The sequence below is a fragment of the Nelumbo lutea genome, chromosome 1 (assembly GCF_056320005.1).
Source record: "Nelumbo lutea isolate HS-2025 chromosome 1, American lotus-T2T, whole genome shotgun sequence".
Taxonomy (NCBI): Eukaryota; Viridiplantae; Streptophyta; class Magnoliopsida; order Proteales; family Nelumbonaceae; genus Nelumbo; species Nelumbo lutea.
Window position 1 is genome coordinate 152,162,288 of NC_142684.1, and position 12,174 is coordinate 152,174,461.

At 36.6% G+C, this 12,174-nt stretch overlaps 1 non-coding gene across 1 annotated transcript; it reads right to left on the reverse strand.

Annotated features, from left to right (window-relative positions):
- Nucleotides 1-1,666: 1,666 nt before the first annotated feature.
- Nucleotides 1,667-1,773, reverse strand: LOC148878417 (small nucleolar RNA R71). Its single transcript, XR_016106340.1, has one exon. It is a non-coding gene; the product is annotated as a small nucleolar RNA R71 (small nucleolar RNA).
- Between the last annotated feature and the right edge of the window lie 10,401 nt (nucleotides 1,774-12,174).

The following is a 12,174-nucleotide window of genomic DNA, read 5'->3' on the forward strand; positions in this document are numbered from 1 at the left end:
CTATAAAAATCAACTTCAAGAGAAAGTAGGAGACCACCCCCTCCCCTTTAATCTATATAAAGGAGGGGGCGGACCAGCTTTAGGTATCACTGGATCACTGAATCATTCAATCATTCAACTTCTGATTTGAATCAAGAAGCAAGGAGCAATCAGTCAAGAAGGGTTCAAGAATTCAAGAAGCTTCAAGAAGAGGAGATTTCAACACCATGGACGAATTCAAGGGTTCTTTCTTCCCCTTTGTTTGTTTTAATTCTTACATCATGAACTGATTTGTTTCTTGCTAGGGCTATGGAAAGCCTAATCATGTTGATGAATATATTTTTATTTTCTTGATTTATCCAAGATTGTGATTTCCATATAATCTATGAATTATTGTGTTTAATGCAATTAAGAGCTTGGCCACCTCTTAATTGATTTGGGTTATGTGAATGAATTGAGAAAGGAGTTCACATAATTGACAGAATAATTCATAGTGTGAATTGAATGATATATAGAGATATATATATACATGATTCATCTAAATTCAATGGTTTTCTTGGACTTAATGTACTTCCATCTTGAGAGCTCTACTCGAGAGATCGAAGGGTTACCTGATGGGCGTAGGTTTAGTATATCTCGAGAGAGAATATTAAATAAATTTGTGAAAATTTCAGCTTATGGGAATAACAATTAGTCTTGGATAATTAAACCCATCAATATTCATTGCATTGGTTAGGTGGACCAAAAGTCCTAGCGATTCCATCATTTGCATATTCGATTAGTGATCACCCTTGTTTTTACTTTTCTTTGTTCCAATTTTTATTTTCAGTAGTTCTTGTTTCCTTAAATCTAAATTTCGACTGTCCAAATAATTAGGGAAGACTGTGATTCTAATACTTATTTTGTTAAATCCCCACGGGAACGATATTATTATACTACTTGATAACTAGTGCACTTGCTAGAGTTATATATTTATAGCTATCAAGTTTTTGGCGCCGTTGCCGGGGATTTAATCCTAAAATAATATTAGAATTTGTTAACCTTGTTTAATTTGGACCTTTTATTTCTGTTTTTTTTATTATTATTCTATTTTCCTTTTATTTCTGGTATTATTTTTATTTTTATTTGTTTGTTCGAATTCTTGTTAGTTCAGAATTACTAGTGCATGACATGCACTAGACAGGAAGGATTAGCTGAATTCGATCCTGAGATTGAAAGGACCCTTCGTTTGTTGCAAAGGGCCAACAAAGGAAAAGAAAGAAAAGAGGTTGTCATCTGCGAACTAGCCATAGAGATAGAAGGAGAGATGGTAGAAGGAAATTGCACCCTCTTGGAATATGCTTGTCCAAACATTGATGGGGTGACATCCAGCATTTGCAAGCCTACCATCCATGCCAATAATTTTGAAATAAAGCTTGCAATAATTCAAATGATCCAAACTAGTATTTAGTTTAGTGGGTTACCAAGTGATGACCCTAATGCACACATCGTTAACTTCCTTGAAATATGTGATACATTTAAACACAATGGAGTTAGTGATGATGCAATTAGGCTAAGATTATTTCTTTTTTCATTGCGTGATAGAGCTAAAGATTGGCTCAACTCACTCCCTGTAGGAAGCATCACCACTTGGAATGATTTAACCTAGAAATTTTTGGCTAAATATTTCCCACCCTCCAAAACAACAAAGTTAATTAATGATATTACTACTTTTGCTCAATTTGAGAGGGAGTCCCTGTATGAAGCATGGGAAAGACTTAAAGAGATGCTTAGGAGGTGTCCTCACCATGGGATACCAATTTGGTGACAAATACAAACCTTTTATAATGGCATTACCCCCTCTAAATGGTCCATTATTGATGCAGCCGCAGGTGGTACAATCATGAGAAAAACTCTAGAGGGAGCATATGACTTAGTGGAGGAGATGGCACCAAACAACTACCAGTGGAGCAATGATCGAACCAATAAGAGGGGAGTACACCACATTGATTCCTTTGCATCCTTATCTGCGCAAATAGCCAATTTAAATAAAAGACTGGATAATTTTAGTATTGCAGCCATGAATACACCATCTAGCATCTCATGCGATTTATGTGGTCAAATAGGACATATTAATTTTGATTGTCAATTAAACAGTCCTTTTATTTCCCATGAGAATGCTAATTTTATCTTTCATACTGGCAGGTCAAACTACAACCCATATTCAAATACATACAACCCAGGGTGGAGGAGTCATCCAAACTTTTCATAGAGCAACAATCAGCAAAAGGCACTCATGGGATTCCAACCACAGCTGCCCCCACAAGAAAAAAAGAGTAATTTGGAAGAGATGATTTCTAAGTTCATCAATGCTACTGAAGCAAGATTCCAAAGCCATGAAGCATCGATTAAGAACTTAGAAGTTCAAATGGGGCAAGTGGTGAGCATGTTATCAGAGAGGAAAGAAGGAAAGCTGCCCAGCAACACAGAAAAGAATCCCAAAGAGCATGTGAACGCCATAGCCGTAAGAAGCGGGAAGGCAGTTGGCGAAATCCAAAAAGAAGACAAGAAAGCTGATGTGGCCAATCTGCAAAAGGAGGATGAGGGAAGTACACCTAAACTGAATTTACATGAAATTAAACTCCCTATCCCCTACCATGGAAGAATTTTGAAAGCTAACTTAGATAGACAATTTGAGAAATTTTTAGAAGTTTTCAAAACAAATACACATCAATCTCCCCCTTCTTGATGTATTGTCACAGATGCCAAAATATGCCAAATTCTTGAAGGAGGTGATGTCAAATAAAAGGAAATGGGAGGAATGTGAGATGGTAAATTTGAACGAAGAATGCTCAACCATCTTCCAAAATAAATTGCTCCCAAAGCTCCAGGATCTAGGGAGTTTTTCTATACCTTGCACCATAGAGAGAACTGAATTTGAAAAAGCTTTATGTGATCTTGGTGCTAGTATAAATTTAATGCCCTACTCTATTTTTAAAAGGCTGGGATTGCATGAACTAGCATCTACCACTATTACCCTACAGTTGGTCGATCGAAGCATTAAATACCCTAGGGGAATAGTGGAAGATGTCTTAGTTAAAGTAGGGAATTTTATCATCCCTGTTGATTTCATTGTATTGGATATGGAGGAGGATAGATCGATGCCATTAATTTTAGGGAGAACCTTTCTTGCTACTAGTGATGCTTTAATTGATGTGCAAAAATGTCTACTTACCCTTAGAATCAATGGTGAAGAAGTGGTGTTCAATGTATTTAAAACCATGGAACATCCCAACACAATTGAATATAAAATTTATGCAATCAATAGCATTGATGTTGGTGCAGCTGAAATTAACACATTTAAATTAGATGACCCCTTTGAAAGCTACATTATTAATTCATGTAAAAACATGCAGGTCATGGAGGAAGAGGTAAAGAAGGCGATGAACTATTTAGAGGACGACCGAGAAGGGTTCAAGCCAAGAAAAGGTAATGCTCATTATATTCCTAATGAAAAACCGTTACCCTCTGTTTTGCAGGCCCCTATTCCAGATCTGAACCCGCCCATGATGGATGAAAGGGGAGCACACCGAAAGCTGCAACCAAGAGAGTTAGAGGATCCGATTCATGATAGGGAAGTTCGTTTTTCTTTTTCCTTTTGCTTTTAGGTTATGTTTAGGTCGTGCTAACAAAAAAATAATAATAAATAAAATAATAATAATAATAATAATAAAATAATAAAAATAATAAAAATAATAAAAATAATAAAAATAATAAATATTTTTTCTTTTGTTACTTATGATTGTGTGTTTTTTTTCCTTTCTTAAGACCTTAATCATAGATAGCAGGGAAGTCCTCTTAAATCTCTCTCCTTGTTCTTGCTATGCAGATTCCATACATTGAGGACAATGTAGATCTTAAGTGTGGGGGAGGATTAAGGGGTTGATAAAATCTTTTTGAACTCTAATATGCTTTGATCATCACTTTTTAACCTTTACTTTTGAAATTTCTGCTCCTTAGAGACTTGTTTTTGAATAATTGCAAACCACCTTGAATCATGTGCTTAGGCAAGATAAACAAGAAAGGATGTAGGCAAATCTAGCTGAAATTTGTGACTATGGAAGGTATCTCAGTAGTTTGAAATAATCAACGAGCAAGATGCAATACAGAATTGACCCTTGTGAGCATTTGGTTTCTAATGGACAAATAGGGGTTGATTATTCTAGAACTTGTTTTGTTAGGCATGTTGAGACCACGATAATGAGTTCATGTATTGGAACGTGTTATCCAAAAAAAAAATTGAAAAAAAAAACTCGTGTGAGATGGAGCATAAAATGCACTCACACCGAGAGAAAAAAAGAGTTAGGGTGAGATGGAGCATAAAATGCACTCACACTAAAAGAATAAAAGGGTGAGATGGAGCATAAAATGCACTCATCCCTAGATCCCAAACCCTAATTCACCTTTTGATGCATTGCATTCATGATAAGTGGTGGAGATGTGATACATGAGCAAGCTTATGGTAATAGCATTCCTTGTTTCGTTCTGAAGAATCATGAGAGGGTATTTTTTGAATCTTGCCACATGTGATTATGAAAACAAAGAGGGCTTACTCTAGCCCTAAATTATTCATGCGAAGAGATGCCTGCTTCCCTTGATTGTCAATCTCACTTGGGGACATAAGGATTGGCGATTTAAGATTATTCCTTGACAAATTAAAAAGGAAAAGAAGTGGATGAATGGGAGGACCATTAATACTGGATCAAGGCATGCGGGAGAACAAATACCCTGTTGAGAGTAATCCAAAACAAATCTTTAGTTAATTTGTTCTTGTTTTAAGTTTGTTTTGAGTTTTGTCTTGCCCGAGGACGGGCAAGAGTTTAAGTGTGGGGGATTTGATGAGAGTAGAATTTATTATATTTTTATCCCTGATTATTCTGTCTTTTTACTAAATTAGCATCTAATTAAACTCATATTTCTTGTATTTTGGTCCAGGGTATGAAATAAGGCATCAAGAGCAAAGAAAGACAAATCGGATGATTTTTCACAGTTTCGACATTGTTCAGTGATTTGGGCCTAACTCGTGTCTCCGAATTCCGAATGGGCTGATGCAAGATCCACTTGAAAGATAAGAGAAAAAGCCACAACTTTCATGTTTTGGGCTTTCGCAAATTCGGCCTGAATCGAATTCAATTCCGGGCCTGAAGTCGCGGCAAATTCATAGGAAGGCCCAATCCGCAGCTGAATCCCAACTCGCAAAAAAGCCTGGCTAAAGCCCAATTCGCAGAGGAGGTCTATTACGAATCCAAGAACAAGAAACCAAGAATAATCCTTCTAGATTTAAATTCTTGATGTAATCTTAGAGTAATAAAAGGATTGAGTTCAAAAGATAAAGAGATATGATTAGAATTAGGATAGGACTTTCTATTTTCTATAAAAATCAACTTCAAGAGAAAGTAGGAGACCACCCCCTCCCCTTTAATCTATATAAAGGAGGGGGTGGATCAGCTTTAGGTATCACTTGATCACTGAATCATTCAATCATTCAACTTCTTATTTGAATCAAGAAGCAAGGAGCAATCAGTCAAGAAGGGTTCAAGAAAGGTTCAAGAATTCAAGAAGCTTCAAGAAGAGGAGATCTCAGCACCATGGGCGAATTCAAGAGTTATTTCTTCCCCTTTGTTTGTTTTGATTCTTCCATCATGAACTGATTTGTTTCTTGCTAGGGCTATGGAAAGCCTAACCATGTTGATGAATATATTTTTATTTTCTTGATTTATTCAAGATTGTGATTTTCATATAGTCTATATAATTGGACCCATCAATATTCATTGCATTGGTTAGGTGGACCAAAAGTCCTAGCGATTCCATCATTTGCATATTCGATTAGTGATCACCATTGTTTTTACTTTTTTTTTGTTTCAGTTTTTATTTTCAGTAGTTCTTGTTTCCTTAAATCTAAATTTCGACTGTCCAAATAATTAGGGAAGACTATGATTCTAATACTTATTTTGTTAAATCCCCGTGGGAACGATATTATTATACTACTTGATAACTAGTGCACTTACTGGAGACGATTGTACTCGGTTCCACCATTAGTTTGTAGAATTTTGATTTTACATTCAACCAAATTCTCACCATTCTTCTAAAAGGATTAAAAAAAGTAGATACTTGAGATTTATGAGTCATTGGATAGATCCATAAAAATTTACTGAAGCCATCCACAAATAGCAAATAATATCGATATCCATGTTTAGATAAAATGGGAGTTGGTCCCCAAACATCAGAATATAAAATTTCCACTGGACGAGAAGCAACAAAATTACTAGATGGAAACGACAAAGAATGACTCTTGCCTAATGGACAATCAGTATAGAAGGTACAGTCCTTATTAGAAAGAGGTAAACTAAAGGAACCGATAACATGCTGAGTAATCTTTGGATTGGGATGTCCAAGTTTGCGATGCCAAATAGAAGAGATGGTTCTATCTCCAAAATGAGCTAAGAGTTCACCATTATTATGCACTGTACAAAGCTGGTAGAGACCACCATTATCTTGCTTGTGGAAGAGAATTTTCTCGATCATATTGTCCTTTATAGAGAAGCCAGTAGAGTTAAAAATGAAAGTAACTTTATTATTACGACAAAATTGGCTAATCGAGAGAAAATTCTTAGAGATGTAAGGCACTCGCAGTATATTATGTAAAGTAATAGAGTTAGAAGAAGTATAAAATGTAGAAGACCTAATATGTGAAATGGGTAGACCTGCACCGTTACCCACATAATATGGTTAGTGTCATGATAGCCTTCATGAAGAGAGAGGTTCCCCAATTCCTTGGTCATGTGATTGGTTGCCTCGGAGTCAAGATACCAATTATCATCACGTGGAGAATGAGAGGTTGATGTAGTGTGAACCTGCATGTTGTTGGACTTAGTACTTGCTAGCTCAAGATACCGACGACAAGTTGTTGTAGTGTGCCCTTTATAGCCACATAACTAGCAAGTAACTCCAGAGGTTCGGATATCAGAATTGCCATTGTATGGCTTCCAATTGTTGGAATAAGTTGGCTTTCGATCAGAATCACCACCATGATTTGATTAAGGCTTAGTCATTTTTAATGAGGGGTACTGTGTGTCTTTCTTGTTATGAGCAATATTTGTAGATGGAGTATCTAGAGAGTGCTGCACATGATGGCATGCTAGACGCTTTTCAAATGTAAGTAATAAAGTTAGAGTATCTGAAAAGGATAAATTATCAAGTCTAGTAGCAACAGATAAAACAAATGTATCGTACTCTACTGGGAGTCCTCCAAGAAGATAATGAATCAAGTCCAATTCAAAAATAAGATAATTGGATGTAGCTAAAGAATCGGAACCTTTAATTTTTTGAATATAATCAGATGTTGACAAATTTCCTTTTTAAAGGTTGGAAATTTCGAGTTTGAGATCATGAACTCGAGCTTTATTGGTTGAAGAAAAAAGAGAATGTGGTATATCCCATACCTGTTTAGAGGTAGTGCATCCCACAATCTAAGCCAATATAGGTTTAGTTACAAGGGATAATAAGCCAACTCATAATTAATTGGTCTTGTTCATGCCAGGCAATGAAGCCAGGATTGATCCTTTTTTCAATGTCTCGACTAGAGAAGAACTCAAATATTTTGATGGGCATGGAAAGAATCCATCCACATACCCATAGAGTCGGTGGCCCTTTAATTATGGTGTAGTTTGCATGATCCAAAGTAGAAAGTTTGTGCCATTAAGCTTTACTGAGATAACATTCATGAATCCTGCTAGGAAGATGGTGTTGATTGTTCGACCATTGTTGGGATCAGACTGAGTTTGTGCTGAGGACGTTGAGGTATTCTGATGATTTCCAAAAGCCATGTACATTTGTCACCATATTGACTCTAATACCAAGATAGTGTAACACAAAGGATGGAAAAGTGTTGTTATGTAAGAGATATGAGTCTATATATATATATATATATATATATATATATATATATATATATACGACTGTGGTATCGATCTGATAAAGATTGCAAAGAGATAAACAATAACAGGTTACAATAGAAAGATAATGATTATCCATATCTATTGAACAGAGTGATAGGGATTATCTTCATCTGTTATTGAGTTGTATAGCTGATGTGGCTTCTTTAACATTACACTTTCTACATCTGCAGCTGATGGGTTGATTGAAATTTGTTTTATTAAATAAAGTTTCTTCTACCTTCCCTGAGGGGCTTACATTGCTGTCACAACACAAGTGTGACTCTTCATGTGGTTGGAAGATAAACCAAACAGGTTTTGGTCATGGGGAAGTGGACAACCATATATATTGAGGTTAGTAAGCACCAGATCAAGAGGTTCAAGCATGAACTCTAAGGGAACTATGCCCTATGTAGACCATGGTGAAGCATGGAAAGATTGAGAGGTTTGTCCTCATGGTGGAAGCCTAGAAGACAATGCTCTAATTGTAGTATCATCATGGTATATTTTCCATAGAAATCCCTATAATGGAAAAAAATAATGTTACAAAAAATTTCGAGTTGAAATAGTTGTCAATTAGCTAGCTTAAGCTATTAACCATGTGACAGAGGACCAGTACCATTTATTAAGCTCAGAAAATCATAGTAGAAAATTGCAATTAGGAGTGTTAATGAACTGGTTTTGGGTTGGACACCGTCCGAATCAGAAGTGTTATGGACTGACTGGGTAGTCCTAAAAATGATATGGACTTTGACCGGTCTGAACATGAATTGTCCATCCATAGAATGGACCAAAAGTGGACAAAGCCAATTAGTTTGAACAAGTCCGATGGTCTGTACATTTCATTTGAAGCTTGGAAACTTTTGAAGGCTAGGGCTCGGTGCTTCCATCATTCCATCCTTAGAGTTTAAAGATTGAACGAACACTGGCAGTAGTCCGTTTTACTCCAACGATATTCTCCTAACTCGAGTGGTAGCCTCGGTGGTATTTCTCTCTCTCCAACGATTTATCACTGTTTATTTTCTCTCTCCCTCTCACTTTCTCCAGCGACAACACTCCTCTCAGCAACAACACTCTAGTGGTAGTCTTGGTGGTATTTTGGTCCATTTTTTCTCTTGCATCTCTCTCTCTCTCTTAAGCAATGGGGTCCTTAGACCCCTGACCTCTGCGATTGTTAGGTTCATTTAGGTATTTTCTCTCTTGTTCATTTCTTTCTCTTCTCTAGCCTCTTATATTTGGTTTTAAGCTTGTTCATTAGGTTTATTTTGAATAATTCAATCTATAGTCGTGGAGCTCTGTTTTAATCCCTATAAATATTTGACATTTTGATACCTAGCAAGTTATAGAGGTTCCAATGAAATTAGACAGTTAGGTTCTTTACTTTAATATGAACTGATATTATGATTTTGAATTATATTCTTGCTTGGTTTCACAATAGATGAAATTTCCTATTTAGATTGCTTGTTAAAACCCTCGAAACCCTTAAAAATTGTAGACCCCTCCCCTCTTGGTCACTAAGTGTATGTTATGCATTACTGATTACATAAAGACAAATTGGTGCCCCCATCATTGTTCATCTAGATGATGAAGGATCCCATATCATCATATTGAGTTTTGAGGGCAAGACTTTATTCAAGATTTGTAACCCTCAATTATAGAGCATAGTTATCAAACAAAATTTTAACTGAAATACCCTCAAATCCACCGTTAAATCCATTAAATTCCCTTTCAATGGTCCTGGTTATGCTACATCACCATACCTATTACCCAACCAGACCCCGTTACATGAAACCAAACCTTCAAACAACCAATCACACCAAATTTCAACTATAAATTCTTTGATCGCCGTTCATCCATCAGAGATTTCATTTTAACACATCTCATACTATGATACTTTTTGAACAAAAGCCTATGATCCGCACATACTTGACATAACCAAACCCTCTTCACAACCTTGTAATTCAAATCCTTGCCACTCTGCCAAGCTTAAACCTAAAATTTCCTCATTTACCTATTCATTAAGCTAAGATTCCATTTTGAACCCCTTCATTAGTCAAAACACCCACGACATAAATTCCAACACCCTTAAAACCATCAGACACTCCTATTAGACCCCAAATATTCTAAGATATCCACTGCCAAAATATCAAGTTAAAAAATCCCCATTTTACTCTTAATACATAAAGATTCCAAATCGACCACTCTCGTTGCTCGTTACACTCAAAATCTTAGATTTCAATCATGACACCTCTACCGAGACATTCAAACCTTCCCAAAATCTTCAACAACCACTTGATTGACCACCTACCAAAATTTAGACCTCAAAATGTCCATTTTTCCCTTTACCCAAAAAGATTCCAAATTGACGATCCTCATTAGACACCATTCTCCTAATCTGAGATCTTCATCGTGATACTCCATCCAAGACTCCAAAACCTCCATCAACTTCTCGATCAACCATCCACCCAACTTTAGACATCAAAATACACATTTTGTCTTCTATCCAAAAAGATTCCAAATCGACGATCCTCATTAGCCATCATTCTCCTAATCCAAGATCATCATTGTGATACTCCATCCAAGTCCCCAAAACCTCCATTAACTTCTTGATCGACCATCCACTAGATTTCAGACCCCAAAATGACAATTTTACTCTTCATTTAAAAAGATTTCAAGCCGACTACTCTTATTGGTCGCCACTGTAAAAATCTTAGATCTCCATCACGGCAGCTCCCCCAAGATGCTCAAATCTTCCTAAAACCTCCATCAAACCCCCGATTGGCCATCTACTAAATTTCATACCTTAAAATGATCGTTTTTTTTATTTATTTAAAAGATTCTAAATCGATGATCCTTAATAGTCGTCACTCCTCAAATCTAGGATTTCCATCATGACACACTATCTAGGACCTCCAAACTATATCAAAACCCTCAGATAAAAAATCCATCACATTTCAGACACTAAAATGACTATTTTACCCTCTACTTAAAAAGATTCCAAATAGGCTATCCTCATTACCCGATATGCCCCAAATTTAAGATATCTATCGTTACACATCATCCAACACCTCCAAACCCCATCAAAACCTCCCGATCAACGATCCATCACATTTCAAACCTTAAAATGACCATTTTTCCCTTCATCCAAAAAGATTCCAAATCGATGATTCTCGTTGAACGCCACTCTCTAAATCAAAGATATACATCATTACACATCATTCAAACATCTCCAAATCCCATCAAAACCTCCTGATCGACAATCCATCACATTTTCTACCCTGAAATTACCATTTTACCCTTCACTTAAAAAGATTCCAATGGATTATCCCCATCACCCGATATGCCCTAAATTTAAGATATTTACCGTTACCGATCATCCAACACCTCTAGACCTCATCAAAACACCCGGTCGATGATCCATCACATTTCAAACCTTAAAATGACCATTTTGCCCTTCATCCAAAAAGATTCCAAATTAACGATCCTCGTTGATCGCCACTCTCCAAATCAAAGATATCCGTCATTACACACCATCCAAGCATTTCCAAATCCCATCAAAACCTCCCGATCGACAATCCATCACATTTCATACCTTGAAATTATCATTTTATCCTTCACTTAAAAAGATTCCAACTGGCCATCCTCATCGCCCGATATGCCCTAAATTCAAGATCCATCATCACACATCATCTGACACCTCCAAACCCCATCAAAATCTCTCAATCATCGATCCGTTAAACCTCAAGCCTTAAAATTACCATTTTGCCCCTCATCTATAAAGATTCCAAATCGAAGGCTCATTGGCCACTACTCTCCTATTTCAAGATCTACATTGCGTACACCCTCTGATACACCTAGACCATGTCATCACCTTCCTAGACACTCGGATAAATCCTCCTCCATTTTTAGACCCAAAATTACCATTTTACCCTTCCATCAAGAAAAATCCTAATTCGATGGCCCACATTTCTCAACACACTCCAAATCATGATTTCTCACTTTGATACACCTCTCGAGGCCATAAAACCCTATCATTTCCCTTCTCAAACACCTTAAAACTCCTGTGGAAAATTTCATTACAAAATTCCCCATTTTACCCCTTCATCAATGAAGATTCCAATTCATGTGATCTCATTGGTTGAGAAAAACCCTAATATCTTGAATTTTAATCTCAGCCCTTGAATCCTGCACATTACACCCCTTGGACCTGCCCTCTCATTGT